This window comes from Lepidothrix coronata, unplaced genomic scaffold, assembly GCF_001604755.1.
Source record: "Lepidothrix coronata isolate B3197 unplaced genomic scaffold, Lepidothrix_coronata-1.0 Scaffold81, whole genome shotgun sequence".
NCBI classification, from domain to species: Eukaryota; Metazoa; Chordata; class Aves; order Passeriformes; family Pipridae; genus Lepidothrix; species Lepidothrix coronata.
Window position 1 is genome coordinate 62,185 of NW_016690261.1, and position 19,581 is coordinate 81,765.

At 33.9% G+C, this 19,581-nt stretch overlaps 2 long non-coding RNA genes across 2 annotated transcripts; both read right to left on the reverse strand.

The window, feature by feature from the left end:
* Positions 1-14,926: 14,926 nt before the first annotated feature.
* LOC108499944 lies at positions 14,927-16,033 on the reverse strand. The gene is made up of 3 exons (XR_001875710.1): positions 15,918-16,033; positions 15,581-15,615; positions 14,927-14,992 (listed from the first exon to the last, which is right to left on the reverse strand). It is a non-coding gene; the product is annotated as an uncharacterized LOC108499944 (long non-coding RNA).
* Positions 16,034-17,672: 1,639 nt separating this feature from the next.
* Positions 17,673-19,533, reverse strand: LOC108499945. Its single transcript, XR_001875711.1, has 3 exons — positions 19,410-19,533; positions 18,953-18,998; positions 17,673-17,857 (listed from the first exon to the last, which is right to left on the reverse strand). It is a non-coding gene; the product is annotated as an uncharacterized LOC108499945 (long non-coding RNA).
* Between the last annotated feature and the right edge of the window lie 48 nt (positions 19,534-19,581).

Here is a 19,581-nt window from a genome sequence, read left to right on the forward strand (position 1 = left end):
CATGACTCAAAATATTTATTTTGGAAGTTCAAAGTATTCCAGTGAAATAGGAAATTCTTTACAACGTGTTTAAAGGAAAAAAAAAGGGGCAGAATCACAGAAATATCACAGGAATATCAAACATTGTCTTTATTTTTCTAATTATGAATTTCATGTGCAATCTAAAAATAAAATTGAATATGTCATGTAAGTCAAAGTAAAGTGTAGGACCAACTTGATGCAATAAATTTTACAGCATTTGAGAATAGTTAGTATGGAGTTTGGAGTTTGACTCTAAAGAAAATAATGAATACACTTTTAGGAAACAATGTTGGTGCCTCCATAATTTTAATCCTGTTCATAACATCAGGATAGTGTGTTTCACTGAAAATTAAACAGTTTTTCATTTCAAGTATCCCAGTGACCAGAAGGAAACTTCATAAATATTTCATTCATTTTGAAATATAAAGATACATATCACCGAGGAAATAGAAACAGTTGTTGTGGCTGAGAGTAACAGAAGAGTATAAAAAAGCATAACATTTCTGTTGATCTTCACAGTTCAAGAATGATATGTCAGTGTTGGGAAAGACAAGTGTGAGGAACTGAGATAATTAAAACTAATAAAATGATGGCTGCACCCCACTGCAGTCAGTTTTATTTGAGAAAATAATAATTCCTACCTTTTAATTAAAAGTTTACTTAATGTGTAGAGATAGTCAAATCCTACAAGAGACAGATTATTTTCTCTTTCACATGCTGAACTTGTGTGTTGCTTTTCTTCACAATTTTGACAACAGTTTTTGAAATCTTGCCTTAGCATGTAACTTACTGGCAGAAGACTGCAGGCTATAAGGATCTAAGAATGATATATTCATCAAATGGATAAAGACAATGATATAAAAAGGAAGAATATTTGATTTTACTTGATTTGCTTAATTTGATTGCTATGTATTTACCCAGGCACCAGAAAAGAAGCATGGTAACCAGAAGTATGGTCTCTGAAATCATTCTGCTTGAATAACAAATTGAGACCTTTGCATGTCTAACATCAGACGTACTTCATGGTGTCTGTCCCAGTTAGGAAAGCTGAGACCAGTTCATCACTGGATGAGTGTAACCCAAAACTGTGTATTCTATAGCCTTCCATGCCATTTCCCAGAAACTGTTATCAATGAACCATTTACACCATCTGCACATAGAGCCTGACTCCTCAGGCTATAAACTAGGTGCTAAGAGGCCTGTGAGATAGGAGTTGCTCTTGTCCTCACACCCATTAAGGAACCCCCCTCCCTGAGGGAGGTACTGAGCATTCCTGCCTGAACTGTAGGATATATAATCTTGGAGTCTTGGGACCTTTAGAACCACTCGTGGGATCCAGAGGAAGACTGCAGTTCATCGCTCTCAACCAGACTGCAGACCACCACTCTCGACTGGACTGCAACCACCACTTTTCCACCACTTTTCAACCAGTCTGCAACCATCCCTCTCGACCAGACTGCAATCACCACTCCTGACCAGACTGCAACAGCACTCTCACCAACAGGTTTTCCCCTCTCCTTTTCCTTTGGACTCAGGGGGCCCAAAGAACACCACTCTGTTCATGCCCCAGGGTGCTGGGTTATATATTTGGGTTTTGTGGGTTAAAACCAATTGTTTGTCTGTATAATCGTACTTATTGTATTATTTTATTAAGTTGTTATTCTGAATTATAATCTCTCTTTTGAGTTGATTTCATTTGCCCTGCTGGTTTACCTTTAAACCAGCACACCGTCCTAAACAAAAAAAATGGAACTGTTTCGACCTTATTGCTCTTTCAGAAACTATAGCTATAATCACTGTCACTTGCATAACATTTCTGGGTACCTGAAGTTGTCAATAACAAAAGCTATTTATTTGAAATGTTATTCTATCAAGAACAGATATAAAATAAGATTTATGCTAGAAAATGCATCCTGGTGATTCAAAATTCACAGTGTATTGCACTTATCTTGATCATACATTTTATTTAATTTTTTTTAAATAATTTGAAGTAGGTAATAGATTTATCTGAAGAAAGTTATATATATGCTATGATCATCCCTTGAGTTTATCTGAGAGACACAGGTTGAAAATTTGTTACCTTATACCTATTACACCTAAGAGTGTTTGATTTCTGTTATCTCTGGTCTGTTACAGTCAGAAAAACAAAAAGCCCTCTACATATAACATCTGTTTAATTTTTTTGCATATTTTAATGTGTAGTCCGAGGTAAAAAGTAAGATTCAGCAAATTATCTATTCCTTACTGAAGAGTACCCAACAACCACTACAAAGAAAAAAAGAGAATTTCATAGGTAGTTGAAAGAAAATATAGTTTATCAGATGCTGACAAGGTAAATACTAAGGTTGCTTCCCAGCATAACAACCTAGACCTTTACACAGCAATGGAAATACAACTTTTATTGTCACTGAGAAGAGCTCGGTTTGCCCCAGCCAGAGAAGAAAGGAGAAGAGGCATGTTGGCACGGGAAAGATTAATTGAGCTAAACTTTGGAGGAGGATATTGAATATAAAAGCTGAGAATTCTGGACAAAGAGAAGCAGAAAAATTTATGCAGTTACATAAGGAAAATTAATCATTCTTTTTATTAGCCTAACTGTATCTATATTGCTTCTGTGTAGGATCAGTGGAGTAATGGTCCAGACAGGTCAGCAGAGACAGACTTTTTCTCCAATGACTGTCAGGAAGACTGCAGATTCTCAAACATGCAATGAAGCACCAAAATATAGACTTAAACTTCAAGGGCCGCATAGAAGTTTTGCTTCCAATCAGATCAGAGTGGGCTTGACCTCTCAGAAAGAATAAAGAAACTCTAAAATATTAAATGGTTAATTCTTCACTCTGTGTAACCTAGTGGTTATATAGTTAGGAAACTATACTGTAGAGAAACACAGGGGTGTCCAAGTGTTTAGGTTTCAAAATATTATAGGAAAATTTTGTTTGGGCGGCATTTGTTCAATCTAGGATTAGATAATTAGGAAGAAGGAAGACTTTTATGTTCTGAGCAGCTTTTATATAACAATTACTAATAAAAATTCAATAATAATAGTTTTTATAATTATTAGTATTATGTGCTATTTAGATAATTATAAATAAAGTGTAATTTTTAAATGAAGATCTACTCTTTTCTGAAGTAAAGCCCTGCTCAAGTTTCATACTAATTCCAATATGAAAGATACGTGGGGCCTTTCCGTGCATGATTTTTTTCAGAAAGATACTAATGCTAAAATTAAAATGACTCAAAAATCTTAATTTTTCAAGTTGCTAAACTGGTTTATTACTTCATTCAGGAAAGGAAGTCGAGATTACTTTCAAATTACAGTATCAATAGTTGTGTATTTTTTTCAGTAAAACTTACAAAGTTTGCTTTGCAAAGTTATATTACAATAAAATAAAAAAGCCAAGCACTGAGTGCTATGTGTTTTTTTCTTGACTATAGCTTTTAATACTCTGTCATCAACTGATAATAAAACAATGTTGGCACACTACCAGTCACATCTGTCTTCTTAATGAAACAAACTATGGAAACAGTTTTCTTGTTTGAGTTTGAAAAACAAAGGAAAACAATAGATGCTCCACATAACAATGAGCTGTTGTATGATTTTTTTAAAAGTTTCCATTACATGAACACAATGTTACAAGATGAATTGTTAAGTTGTGACAGTGCATTTCAAATGAACTCTGATCTATAGAAAATGTAATTACACTGGGTTTTTTTCTTTTCCAAGTAATAATAGAAAGAAAATAGGAAAATTTTTCAGTGTTAGAAACTATTGCAGTACGCTCATATCGAAAAACCTAATAGCTCTACAGCCTAGGATATTTCATGTTTCCCAAGTAGAGAGGGGCTAATGATGAGAAATCTTATTCCACATTTCATTCAAGACAATGAGAATGTTCCCATAGGTTTAATTTTTGTTTGATGTGAAACATTTTAAATATTTATCAGATTTCTGTCTGTATAAATACTGAACATTAAAGTTACCTTTACACTCATTGCAACTGTGAAGAATTAGAAGGTGTTTGCTAGCTTTCAAAGTTAACCGCGTATTTAGCGTTGTCCATATTTGGGACCCCAGTGTTCTATATACTGCTAGATAACTTCTATGTTGTGCTCTCATTGCGGAATCAGCAATGGTATACAGGGTATACAGCCAATGAAGTGTGAATAAAAACACTCTGTATACCAGCTCAGCATTAAGCAGCTGTAGAGTGGACTCTCTTTTAGGAGAGAAAAAACCCCTTTATTCACAGTAATTTTCACAAAGAAATCCATACACATTCTTTATTCCAAATTAAAGTTTACATAGGCTATATTTCATCTGTTGCTGTTTTGCGAGTGTTCTGGTAGTAGATTACTTGTTCTGGCATAAATTACTGCTGAATGCACATTGCCCAAGCTTTGGATGTGAATAGAACATCTAGAGAATCTTATATATTGGATATATGATCCCAATAACATTTAAAATTGTACAGAAAAAAATTAATTATAAAGAATTGTGGTGTTAAATAATTCAATGCCTTGAATCAAACTGTTGTGAACTACACAAATTTTCTTTCGCTTTTCATTTTTTTAGCATCTCTAACAAATTATGTCTCATGAAGTGAAAGGAAAGGGTTAAAAGTACATTATCAACATCTTGCACATTATCTCTTTCTTTGCAGTTCTTTATATATTCTTGAAAACTATTTCTAGGGAAGAATTCAGATAACAGAAGGCTGAGCAGATGGTCTTTTCCAATTTTATAGTTCCAGAAAAAGCAAAGGCCCTCATTGCTGCTGACATCTGAAGTTTGATGCAAGAAGATGCCTACCATGTCAGACAAAAAATGTAACAGCTAGTCAGACCCGTGATCAGGCACCTTGGCACTTGCTGACAGCAGTTTGTCTGTGTGTTGAAATCAGAAGAAAAAATAAACCTAAACCCTACGACTGCTTAAAAATCTGCTCATTTACTTTCCTTTTTCTGTTATTTTTTTTTCTTTCATAAAAGACCAAAACCACAGAAAGTATGTTTTAATTTAACAGGTAAAAAAAGAGAAACATACTACAGCGTAAAATTTGGCATCAAAAGATCCATATTTGTAGATCTGAGTTTGCAGTAGAAGTGTTGCACAGAAGGTATTTCCTTAATATTCCAAGTTAAAATTCTGTCACTTGTTTACCTTAAACATAACTGAATGTAAAACTATAGCATATGATCAAAAATGTTTTAAATAATGCTTTAATATCTAGTATTTAACACATGTCCATTTCAAAGGTGAGGATTTTTTTTATGTTGAAACAAGGGATCCCAGCGTCCTAAGGAACTACAACTTGACATGACACCACATTAACATAGCTGGGACAATATTATTTCCTCTCTTTCTCACTGAAACATAATAAAAGTTTACATGAATACATGACAAGCATAATGTCACCTTTTCTACATCCCTACCAACTACTTTCTAATATATTCTCAGAGGCTGTTATGGAAGTGATAGTTTCTCTCTCACTCAAAGCATAAACATAAATTAGATTATCATGGACAAACAGCCAAATGCAGAGGTGCTATCACAGATGTTGTAGCAGCTATTCACATTTACGTAGATTTCTAACCAAAGCGTTCTGGACTCTTATCCAACATAACAGAAATTGACTCATACCTCCTAACTCTAAGATAGTCAGGAGGTGGCCTTAATCAACTAGCCACCAGTAACAAAAAGAGAATACTTATTTTGCTACTCTTCGAACAAACAAACTTAGAAAGATCGTAATGGGAATGGGTGGCAGCTGGTCGGGGATTTGATTCAATGGATTGGAACACATTGAGAAAGAAAACATAAGATGCTTTATTTTTATTTATTTATTTATGCCCCCCCACATGCATGCTTAGTCAAAGGAACTGAACCTGACACATCGGTTCTTTTCCCTTGGAGAAGTTTAGGTATGTCTGAAAGAACAAACTTAAGATATGAGTCTGTCCTTCTTCTCAGTTTGCTAGATAAGTTATTTTGAAGGCTGAAGTCAGAAGCTAATCCTATCCCCTGACAAACTTTCAACAACTTTTTTGGTTTTTAATTGTAATTGAAACTGTGAGAGGTTCTATCATTACATTGTCTGATTCTCATCTTTGTGCTAGCTCTAAAACTAACATGCATTAAAAAATGTTTGTTTCTCCATGGGAACATAATTGTCCTTTTTTATTATAGAAAGCCTGAGACACGTGATGCTTAGACAATTCTTAAAGGTACTTCAGGAAATGTATTTGAAACAAGAGTATCACCTATATAAGCACAGAACTCAGAGAGAGTCCCTGTCCTCTGCTATATTAACAATTTAGTGAAGGCCAGTGCTTGTTACGATCCAATTTAAAAATTATTCTGAAATCTCTCTGCAGAAATTACTAGAAATTTTCTTGTTTCAATCCTAAATTTATTCACTCAGTTTATATCTTTGTGTCTTAAGACATACTACAAGGCTGTTGCTATAACAATTGGATTCCTTCTTCTCTGCAAAATGCACTGTATTATTAAGTAGCAAGATAAAGCAATTAAATAATTGCTCTGCTCCTTCATCATGTCTGAACCACAGATAAGTAAATGTTTATTCATTTCCCCTGTGTAAATAGTTTATATTGTAAAATTCATGTAAAACATGGGTATAATATTTTTAAAGTCTTAGCATACTAATACAGAAACTGACTTTCATTTGCAGTTTGGTTCCTTGACTAAATCTTATATACTACTCAAATTATATTGATATTTGCTAATTAAAACTCACAAATTATTATAAATAATAAACAAATAAAAATAAAAAAGAATAAGAAGCAATTTTAGGAAATAAAATTCTCTATGAACTATAATTAATAAATTGCCATTACACTCATGAAATGTTAGTGTTATGATTATTTAATATGGTTTTTTTAGTAAAATAAACCAGGACAGACATTTCTAGTGAAAGCATTTTCACTTTTGTGTAAAATTCCACTAGACACATGGATAAAATTTTAGCAAAGATGGATAAATCAGCATACCCAGAAGCTATGTGACATGCTTATAGACTGAAGAAATCGTTGGCATATGGAAGTAAAGCTGATGAAAATATTTTGAGTCACATGCTTCAGTAACCCAAGTGAGCCAGATTAAAAATATCTGCTAATGGTGCAACTAACAAGTACATATTGATGGCATACTGAAAATACAGAGGTACATAACTCAATGCTTAGGTACAGAGGATGAGTAGACTGGGATAAAATCCTTTTTTTCCCCCTATGTTGAACTAAGCAAGGTATTTTAATGACTTTTTTTGTGATGACTTTGAAGTTCTAATGTCAAAAACAGTTTTGAGTACCACATCCTGAGCTTCAATTATCTTAGTACTTTAAAATCCTGTTTTACTTATCATTTGTTATTACAGATATGTTGGAACCATGGATGACATGAGAAACAAAAGAATGAAAACCCACTTTTTTTTTGTTTGACTCTTTGCTTTTGGGGAATTATAGTTAGCTTTTTAATTAGAAAATTGGTTTCATCAATTTGAAATATTTGGTAAAAAAATATTTAATCAATTTATGCTACTCCATAATCCATTAATCAAATTATGCTACTCCATAAAAGGCTGGAAAATTGGTTCCCTCAGAAATTAGGGAAATTCCTTAGAAAAAGGAGATACACGTTCACCATCTTTTCACCTTAGCAAGAAATAGATTCCAGAACTGGGATTTTCTAAATTCATCCTGAGATATATCATTTAGTATTACTCAAAAACGGGACTTGAATTTGATTATAGCTGGAAGTCAATGCCTTTCTATGCTAGTTTCATCTAGATGCATCCTGTTCAAAGCTAAGCAGCCTTAGTGAAAAAGTAATAGAAGGTAATTAAACGAGAGGGAAGGTCAACAATTAGCTAACAGTGTGAAACAAAAGATTACAAGTGAAATAATTATAAATTTATCCTAGCATATGCTCAGCTGTAAGAATGATTCCTGGTGTTTCAACAGTTTTTGCTTTCAAATTTTTAATGTTCTAACTGTTAGACGTTAGTGGCTAAGGTTGAAAAAATATTGTTTGGAGATTTTCCTATGTTCTAACTGTCTCCCATCACAACTAATATTCCTCTCTTACCTTGATGATAGGTGTTTATTATGCATAAAATTACAGTTTGTGTCTCTTTCAGGAGTTTTATTTCTTTGAAAGTCATTTCCCATTTCAGCTTTCAAATAATCAGTCATTAGTATATGAACTGCTCTGTTATTGGCGGTTCTTATTTTCTACTCTGAACTGTTTATATTCTAGTTCTTAGATACTTTCTGATTTCATATTGGAAATGCACATCGTTTAGTCTGATTAGAGTTGGCACAATACCAGCTTTGTAATAGACACTATTCCTTAACAAATGAACAAATCATTCACTAACAGCATTGTCTAAGCTATGTGAACTTAAAGAGTAGCCTTTGCTATGATTCCTGTATCACATCCCTGTGACTGTCAAGGCATGGATGTTACCAGCTAAGTTTCTGAAGATATGTGAAAGCAAATATAAGATAAATTTTTGATTCATCTGACTTTTTCAGAAGTCAAATTCAGCCACTCCTCACAGTTCAGTGTCATCTGCAAATTTTCTGACAATCATCATCCAGACCATTAATAAAGATAATTCAGTATTTATATACATTGATGAGATCACCCTCCTCCAAGCCTCCTCTTCTTTAGGATAAAAAGTATCAATTCCCTCAGCCTTCACTTAACCATCTTCGTGAGTTCAGGTGTGACCTCACCAGTGCTTGAGCTGAGGGCATCATAGACCAGGTTAGTGTGCTAGTGTCTTGGACTTGAAAGTGAAGTGATAACAATGACACAAGTCTTATCTGCTGAAATTGTTGCTAATGAAACCAAAATTCACCTCAATCTCAAACAGCAATTCAAGCAGTGCCTACCATTAGAGTCAGTTACATTTTCTAGATACCTCCAATCTGACCCTTAAGTCTTACAAGCACCATATTTTTGTTGTCCAAACATTCCCAGATGTGCCATTTTCAAGATGAAAAGCACTTGTCTTCCTTAGAGAGACTGACCGTGACTCCACTTATACACGTGGATTGTACTGAGTACCGATGTCCTTGGATTCAGTACTATAGGATTAGAAGCCAATTTTTCTGTAATAGAGTGGAGATTTGAACTGAATCCAGATCTTTTTCTGTTCATCTGAATTGATGGATCTTCTATTTCTGGTTCCATGGTAATCCACCTTCAATATTTGGCGTAAAAGGTGCTGCAAGTCAACTCTTTAAATCAGGAGTTCAGAATATTTTACGGGTGGTAACATGAGTAAAATATGATTAAAAGCCATGTGAACAGAATGAAGAAGGGTAAAAAGCAACATTGGCTTTTCAACCCAAATAATGATTTTGCATATAGGAAAACAAAAATGAAAAAACATATCTTTATATTTGCTCATACATGATCTATTAATGATTGATTCAAATGGAATGTAAGACTATATTTTGGGTAACCATTAAAAGAAATTTGACATATAATCTTTGATGACATTTTTCCTGTCATATTATAGAATGACAGTGCTTTAAGTAGCATGCAAGAAAAACCTAACTGTAGTGGATACAGTTATTCTTATGAAGTAACAAACACACAGAACCGTACCTGAAAATGAAATGAAATTGTCTGAGCCAGGTAGAGTCTTTGGATATCATACAGCTTTTGACCTGTAATTATGAACTATTTCAGTTATTCAACTTTCTGAATTCTCTGACAGTAATGGAGAATTATGTCATTTATCTACATATTTTTTCTGTCCTTTAGAATATAGGGAAGGACAATTTTCTGTCAGAAAATTCTATAGATTCCTAAGTAAATTATAGAAGGTGTGGTATTTTTAAAGTTCTAAAACACTTTATCTCTTTGATGACACTCATCATCCTCTCAGTAAATGAATAGATTTACTGAGTTTCTGGTTTGCAATTACTGTTTAACAGATATGTTAAGAAAATTTATTAGTTATTAACAATGAAAAATTTTACAAGTACACATTAACTGAAAATACCATTGAGTAAGATATATCTATATGGGGAGGATATAAGCTAATTTTCCATTTTAAGTTGTTGGATCATTACAGACTCTTTAACATTTTTGCATAGTTGTGGTAAACTAGTAAACTATTATCCCTGGTAGATATAATGAATTAGAATTTTTAACCACTATGTACTAGACATTTGTGCTTGCATTTCAGATCCTTGCAAAGTAACCGAAAACTAAACTTTGTCTTGAAAATGCAGGGACCTACAAGGAAGAGCTATTCAAGTATTTATGATGACCAAATGGTCCAAGATGATCTAACATGGATATAACTATGACCCAATTTCTCAGAGTAGGAAAAAGCAAAAAGATTTTTTTTGTCTTTTGAAATTTTTCCAGTTACATAAACAGTCAAGATTTCCTGAAATTCAAAGTGACCCAATCACTGTTTCTTGCAGAAGAATAGAATTTTTCTTCACAAATATATTACTGATATTATTTGATACAAAAGTCTGTGTATAATCCAGAATGTTCCCTGTATATTGTGGGAAAATTACAAACTACAATCAAGTGATTAATGATAAGGCTTCTATTTTTTTCATTTTTTTTTCTTTTTTATTCTGAGAAAACTGCACAACACGGCATGTTTTTTGGGGTTTTTTACTTTTTTTTCTTAACATATTTCTTTTTGGCCATCTGCAATGAACGAATAAGGAAAATATGCATACAGCTGAGTGTTTCTTGTGAAAAAAATCTCATAACATTCCATAAATAACCAAAACCATTAAAATAGTAATATTTCATGAGTCATTTTTTTAATACATCTAGACTTAGTCTTTATCTAGAACAAATCTGAGAAACTAGTACATGGAGAAAACGATGTGATATGTTTGTTTAAAATCACCACTCTCTGTAGTAAATATGCCAGAGATTTCCTTTAAATGCATCTAAATATACTAGATAAAATATTCAAATAGCATTTTTGTCTGGTTTTGTCTCTAATTTTTATGAAGACAAGAAAAAAAAGCAAATGTGCACCAAGTCCCCCTTTTATCACGCTCTTTTTTTGTTTAGTCTTACAAGCGATGTGTCACTATCACTGCACCTTTCAGATCATCTCCCAACTGAAAGCAATGAAATGACTGAAATCCAGCTATGTGCAGAAAAATTACTGTATTGCCATAGTTATACTATGGGTGTGCCCTTCATACGTGTTTGGTTCATAGAGAGAATCACTATGTGTGTATTAAGTACACTAAGTGTCCTGTACTAAAAGATATGCTTAAAATTCTCCAAAATGAGAATTACATTAGGCAATGCTGCATCTAGGTCTTGATCCCCCAACAAGAAGAAAGACATTGACCTATTGGAATGAGTCCAGAGGAGGGCCATGAGCTTGATCATAGGGTGGGAGCACCTCTCACAGGCTGAGAGCTGGAGCTGTTCAGCGTGGAGAAGAGAAGGCTGCAGAGAGACCATATAGCACCTTCCAGTACCTAAAGGGGGCTTACAAGAAGTCTGGAGAGGGAATTTTTACAAGAACATGTAGTGATAGGACAAAAGAGAATGGCCTTAAGCCAAAGAAGGGTAAGTTTAGATTAGATATAAGGAAGAAATTAATTACTATGAGGGTAATGAGGCAGTGGAACAGGTTGCCCAGAGAAGCTGTGGATGCCCCATCCCTGGAAGTATTGAAGACCAGGTTGGATGGGGTTCTGTGTAACCTGGTCTAGTGTAAGGTTCTCTACCCATGGCAGAGGGGTTGGAACGAGATGATCTTTAAGGTCCCTTAAAACCCAAACCCTTCTCTGATTTTATGATTCTATGATAATCAATTTGTTCATGAAAAAGTGTAGTACAGTCATCACTCCATAACACTGTGAAGTTCTTACCATGGAAAACTCAAAAGATTCCATTTTACATAATTATCTAATGATAAGGTAAAGAAACTGAGCAAATGAAAATTTTCATTCATATTCCATATCTAGGCAAAAGAGAAGTTAATCAGTCCATAGAGTCTATGATTTCCATTCATCTTCAAAAAATGATCAATTAAGCTATAGCAGAGTTTAACATTTTCAGAAAGTCCGATCACCTTCACAAGTTAAAACTCAACAAAAGACAAATTTCACTTGCAAAAGATTGTACTGAAAATTTCAATAGACCTAATGAAAACTGAAGAACAAAAGTGACAAAAGTGTCTTTGAAGGTGATTTATTGTAGCCACTTCATCCAGTCTTTGCATTAATGGTTTTGTTGTGATTTGCAGTGTCTGCTTTGTAACAAGAAAAGAGATGCATGATTAATGTCTGTAACATTAAGAAAATCATCTCACAACAAAAAGATGTAAGAAAACATTGTAACCTATAAAGTGCAGAGAAAGAAGAAAATATTGTATTTTAAATTTGATTTCTTATTTAAGACTAAGTTCCATCTGCCTGATATTACAAATGCTGTTTCTTTTTCAAGATTCTACAAGAAATCTGTTTCCAAGGTGAACAGTTATTTGTTCTCCACTATAACAGGTTGCTCAAGACCTTATCCAACCTGGTCTTGAACACTACCAGGGTGGGGGCATCCACAACATCCATGGGCAACCTGTTCCAGTACCTCAACACCCTCACAGTAAAGAATTTCTTCCTAATATCCTACCTAAATTTCCCCTAAATTTCCTCTCTTTCAATTTGTACCCGTTATTCTTTGTCCTATTACTACAGACATTCCTTGTCCTTAACACAATCAAAAACCTTTTTGTTGTATTTTTTTCCCTTTATTATGCTGATGAAGTGAGAGATATAGAGCTGCTTAGTGGGTACTTGGCAGCCAGCCAAGCTCAATCCACTGTAGATACTTCATCATATAATAAAAAAATTCAAGACTCAAATCTAAATCCCCAGTTCTAAGACAGTGAAACAGCTTGTATTATGTTGATATTAAGAAATTGGAAAAAAATCTATCTTTTGAGATCAACTTGACTAATATTTGAATCCATTTCAATCTACCCTAATGTTTTAAAATTTTCAATATTTTTCTTTCTGAAAGGTTTTTTTTCTGTTAGACAATTACAAAACAGAACAAAACAAAAAGCTGCAGTGTCATATCTGTTGTAATCTCATATTCAGCTAAGCAAATTATCTCATCTCTCAAGAAACAAGAAATTATTGTCTAGAAGTGTTGAGTGGCTTTTGCTTAGTAGTGTACCGTGTTTGCAATAAGATGTATTTTCTTCTTATGTTGATAAAACATAAAAATAAACAATTGTGAAATAGTAAATTTAACTACAAAGTAGTTCTTATCAAGAAAACTCTTCTTCCTGTAGGCAAAAATTTATGCTGGCCCACTTTTCCATTGTTATTAAAAAAAATCTGAAATTTATAGTGGCATTTAGGTTCAACACCTAGGTCAAAATATAAACACTGATAAACACTGACTTGAAACATTCTGGTAATTCTCCTGTAAATTTTTGCCTGCAAATGAGATTGAATTCTCTAAAACTTGAAACTTTTTCCCTGTTTATTTTCCCCTACATGCAATTTTTTTTAAAAAATACATAACTGAGTTTTAGCATTTCTTGTGCTCATGTTCCTAGTATAGAATATTGAAAAAAAGAATTACTGTTGGAGCAGGCAGGTAGCTCTGCCTGTTTCCCTGAAGGAATTATTTTATAGGGATAATTCATTAAAGGTTAATCTTTATTAGAAGTTTGCTAATTTTCTCTCCATGGGTAATAAGAACGAAATAGTACCTGGCCTATTCTCTGAAAAACATTTAATTTGAAAAGATCTAGGATGCAAGTTTAATATTCTTACTTTTAACAAAGAGTGTTTTTCATAGTACAACGACCTTCATGTGAATCATTAGTTCCTTTAAATAATTCCAGCAACTAATTGTAGATAGCGATGAATCCCAACACCAATGTCTTAACGTGAAAAAGGCTGGGGCTTTTTGTTTGTTTCTATCTATGCTGTTTTAATTTCATGGCAGGCATCCTACTCTTTTAACTCAGTAAAAGGCCTAAGTCACAACTAATAAGATCAGGAAAAGATTTCTTTTTTACTTAATCCCCACTAGAAACGAATATGTGTGATTGAAATGTTCTCTTTATTTCCGTCATTTAACCATTCTGTTCACATGGAACACTGACATCATTATTTGTGACAAAAAGGATATTTCAAAATAAAGTTATTTAGACTATATTCAGAAAGAAACTGTGAGTCATACAGCTTTACATTACCAAGGGACGTCAACTTCAGTTATTGTGTTTATCCCAAGATTAGTTGTTCATTGATTTAATTTTTTTTAACCAACAAGTGAAATACAGATTTCACTAACTTTCAAAGTTAGTGAAATCTGTCTTTTAGCTATTACAAGGCTGTCAGAATGCACATGACGATGAGAAAACATTAATCTCTGAACCAATGTTGATGGTGTACAAACTAAAATAAATTATAACAGGGCATCTTTACTGGGTCTTGTTTTAGCAAAAAAAACCAAAGACATATAGTGGTCAAATATCAAGATTATTTTATGAGAAATTAGAGATCCACATAATGGCTAATCCAGGTGCATGGGTTAGAATTATGGGTAATGTATGACCTCTATTCAAAATAGGTGTATATGATCATTGGCATAGTTAAACAATGTATAGTCCCTGCACATATAGTCAGTGTGTATTTATTCTTATATATATATAGTGTATTATCTTATTTTCTCGAAATATTACACCCACTTATTTAGCAACTGTAGCTTTATTAATAACAGAAAAATATTAGAGTGTATTGCACGGGGGATCTCTGAAAGTTCAGTCTTCATTCCAGGCTTGTTTGCAGTTAGTGGTGCAAAAATCTTCACCGTGCACAAGATTCTAGAAGAATACCAGTGAACTTGGAAGTAGGGAAACTTGCCATGGCCCGGAGAATAGGTATCATCCTTGTTTACAAAGTTATTGAAGTCAATGTACTTGAAGGCAAGAGAAAAAGGAAAAAATCACGACTCTGACATAATGAATTCATGTAATAGCTAGATACATACTGACTCTTCAGTCATATATATGTATATTTGTTATGTATCATACACATATAGTAAATAAGCAAATCTTATAGCAAATATTGAGGTTCATCAAGGAAAAAAAACTCTGCTTCCAATAAAAGACAAGCATCTAGAATTTGGAACTGATATTAAAGCTGGTGTTGTTATTAGTCACTGTTCTTGTAGAAAAAAATATTATATACTAAGTAAACTGGGAAGAACAGGGTGACTTTAATAGATAGAAAGTGGTGTGAAAGCTGGATAATCTATCTCAAAAATGTCAAAAACAAGTAAACTTTACCTGCAAAGCAGGAAAAAGAGAATGTTTTCATGTCTGTCACATAAATACAAAAAATATTTAAATAAAGAAGTCCTAATTTTTCTTTTTTTGAGTAAGGATCTCAAAGTGAAAAAGGAATTTAATAGGAAGGTAACACTACCTTCATAACTAGAGATCTTTAATATTAGTTTTGATTAATATGTGAGATACAAAAATGTATTAGATATTTGCTTTCAAACCTGTTTTCTGGTGTTCTGGTGTTACAGTAGCCCTCCTGTAACAGATTCAAGGACAAGTTCAGACAAGTACCACAAACAGTAGTGCATTCTAATAAATTAGAATATCAGAAATATATATAGAAAGTTTCGGAGTAGCACGTAGGCAAGAAAAAAAATTATGAGCAGGTTAAGGCAATAATTGGATTGACTTTGCCTTAGTATACACTCATAGATTCTTCAAAGACGAAGAAGCTTTGAAAGAAGATGTGGAGCATATACAGACAATGATGGCATTGGGGAAGAGAAAAATTAAATTACATTAAGTGAGAATGATAAATAAAATTAAACAATATCATACCAGGAAATCCTATTAGAATAGATTTTCTCAAATGAAAGTCAGTCGGGATAGCAAGGTCTGGCATGCTTGCTCCAACTGGTCCTTATGTGACAGAGGAAGGACCTGTAAATACTCTGAACCAAAGGGATTCCAAAGGTTGTAGTTTGGTCAGTGATTAATCTTGGAATCAGGAAATCTGTATCCTCTTCTCCCATCTCCTTACAAAAAGGAAATGTACTTACATGGTCTCATAGCTGATTGCTTGTGGATTTGATGTAAGGTAGCACTGCCTTACAGGTTTGGAGAGCACTGCCTTACACTGCCAAAGGTTTGGAGAGCATTTTGGAACAATGGGTTGTCACAGAACTGCCAGTGGCAGGTACATGCCTTCTGTTACAGTGACACAAATTAACCCATGGTGGTTTTGGAGTACTGGAGTTTATTGAAGAACCACTGATATTAGAGCTTAATAAAGACCCTACTTGATTACTTCACATGCTTACTCACTCACCTAGCTTGCAAAAAGGGAGTCTGAAATCATAAAGATGTGCTTTTAGAAGAGCTAGGTGTCACTTAATGGAATCTAAATTATTCAGTCCTTTACTCAGAAGTAGTGTTACAATATATTTTTCAAAAGACAGTTCAAATCAATGAAAAAAACCAGAATGGAATAATTTTAAATCCTGACTAGATGGCATGGTTCAGCTCCAGGTTGTAGTATCTAAATACAGAAGCATACAGAGGGGTGCTCAATGAGAGCAAGTTGTTCAAATTCACCTTCACAACTTCATTTTTGTCAGTGAAAATCTAGAGCTCTATGAAATGACTTAAACATAGGCAGCTGCTCCAGAGTATCTGAGACAAGCACACCAGGCTATGAGAATAACACAGAATTTATGAAATATCCATTGTCATATTTTGCTACTGCTCAAGGCCAGAAGGAATATCTTAGAGAAACTGAAATTACATTAGATATCTGTATTTATGCAAATAAACACCACTCTAAGAGTAAAATTCAGTTGTATCCATTTAAGTATCTAGTGTCATTTGAGATACCTTGGGCTACCAAAAACATGGTACTGGAAACCAACATATTTCTAGAATAACAGCTGGAGTGTTTACATACTTGGATGTGGTAAGCTTATTTTTATTCAAACTCGAGTACATGAGAGCCTTGCCCGAGATGTGTGATTCATAGATTCAAGTATCTTTTATCTCAGAACAGATTCAAACATGCATCTTTCTCTAACCTGCAAATTATTTTCAGTGACAGCATCCTCCACTTATGTTGAACCTGTGCAATTTAGTTTAAACCTTTTTGGACCGTATATGACCACCAAAAAAAAGAAGCATTGTGGTACAGTTTAACAATTAAATTACTTTCTGTGCTGGTTTTGGCTGGTACTGAGTTAATTTTCCTCATAGTAGCTGGTATGGGGTTATGTTTTGGATTTGTGTTGGAAACAGAGTTGATAATAGAGACATTTCCATTACTGCTGAGCAGTGCTTCTACAGAGTTAAGGCCTTTTCTGACTCTCACAGCACCTCACCCAGTAATCTTGGGATGCACAAATAGTTGTGAGGAAATAAAGCCAGGACAGTTGACCTCAACTGACCAAAGGGATGTCCTGTACTGTATGGCATCATGTTCAGTCTATAAACTGGGGGAAAGGAGGAAGGGGGGGAACGTTCAGAGTGATGCCGTTTGCTTCCCAAGTAACTATTACATATGTTGGAGCTCTGCTTTCCTGGAGATGGCTGAACACTCGCCTGTTGGTGGGAAGTGGAGAATGAACTCCTTGTTCTGCTTTGCTTCTGTTCACGGCTTTTGCTGTACCTATTAAACTTTCTTTACCTCAATCCATGACTTTTCTCGCTTCTACCCTTCCAGTTCTCTTTCCCATCCCACTGGGGCAGTGAGTGAATGACTGTGTAGTGCTTAGTTGCCAGCTGGGCTTAAACTACAACACAAAAAGGTTCAGGTTTTCATCTTCTGAAATGTGGTTTTACATTCCACGATGTTATTTTGGATTTAAGGCCAAATATTATTAACAGTGTAGCCAGTGTCACTGTTTGCAAAATAATATCCTATTGAATAAAACATGATTAAAATCCAACTCAAAGGGTTGTATTTCAGCTTTCACTGAATAATATAATCCTTCCTTCCAATACCAAAATCAGGAAATGGGGTAAAAACAGCATCACTGTAACTCCATACATTTTCAAATTACCAATTTCAAATTATTTTTATGTAAGTGTAACACAAACAAACTTGAAAAACATAATGGATGGTACTGTTGAAAATATACTGTTCTCTCTTTTTCTCCTATAAAATCAGAAAATAATTAGATTATCACAATTAAAGGATTAAAAATTATCCTTCTGAATGTTAAAGTGTGAAAATTCTGTAAAAATGCAAAAAAATGACACTTGTATTATTTCATGGTTATAGTCTGAATTTTTTGATGTTTGTCAAAACATATTTTCAGAGATTACAGCAGAAGTGACACTATGTAGCTAAACTGTTTAGCTTCAGTTCATCAATAACATCAGTCATCATTATCTAAGGACAGGGCTTAAATGTTTTTATAAATAGGAATTATGGTGAGATTTTGGTGGAAATTTCCATGAGAGTTCTGAATGAATTAGTAATGATCACTATTAACACAGTGAATACCAAATATGTTGAAAATGATGGGACACTTGAAACGAAATAGAGAAACAATAAAATAAATTCTGACATTATGAATTCATGTGGTGCTAATCCTAATAGCATGATCATAGTTAATTCATTTCATATTTTCATGGGTGCAATACGCATATATTCTGATGGAGATGCAACATAAGTATCAAAACATAGTTAGTGTCAATGTCTTGCTTTGTTTACATCAAAGAACACTAAATATTTTGAAAAGTGATTATTTCAATATATAAACTGGTTTTTGGTAAATGAAATAAAATGCTGTTTGCCTTTAACAACAAATCAAAATGAAATAAAAGGAAAGAAAACAAAACCAAAAAAAAACAGAAGAAAAGGAACTACCATTCACACTCACATAATGCTATTGTTTTCTGGCCTCTGCTAGCTGAGGGATCACACTCCTGCTGTTCACAACGTGGAACAGTATAATGAATTTGAGTGGGATAAGTTACTGAAGAAATTAACATAATTTGTTGCTTTGAATATCAAAAAGAAACTAGCTGCATACAGAAGGAATAAAAGTACTAAATGGTAATGAAACTAAAAGTATTATCACCTTAATATACTTATGATAGGAAAAAAACTAGTTAACATGGAAGAAAAAAAAAAGTAGCCCCATAATCTATGGTAGATTTAAAAATAATTCACATAGGTTAAATTTACTTTCATCTTCCTTTGAAGATGATAGACAATATTGGATAAAGTCCTCATGTAAGCTCAAGATATCATGCATCCCAGTGTAGCCAGAATGGGAAGTAGAATGGGAAGAAAGTCAATCTGAGGCAAGGTGTTCTGGAGCCAGGACTATTTACAGTGAAGCAGTAGATCTTGATGCACAAGAGGGTTTCCTGGGGCAGAGAATCACCATGAAGTGGGGAGATAGTGAGGTGCCAGGAGCTTTTGTGGGAGCCTGGGAATTATGGCCACCCCCACAACTGCATGTAGTTTTGGGAACACAAGTGAGCAGGAACACTGTGATCAGAG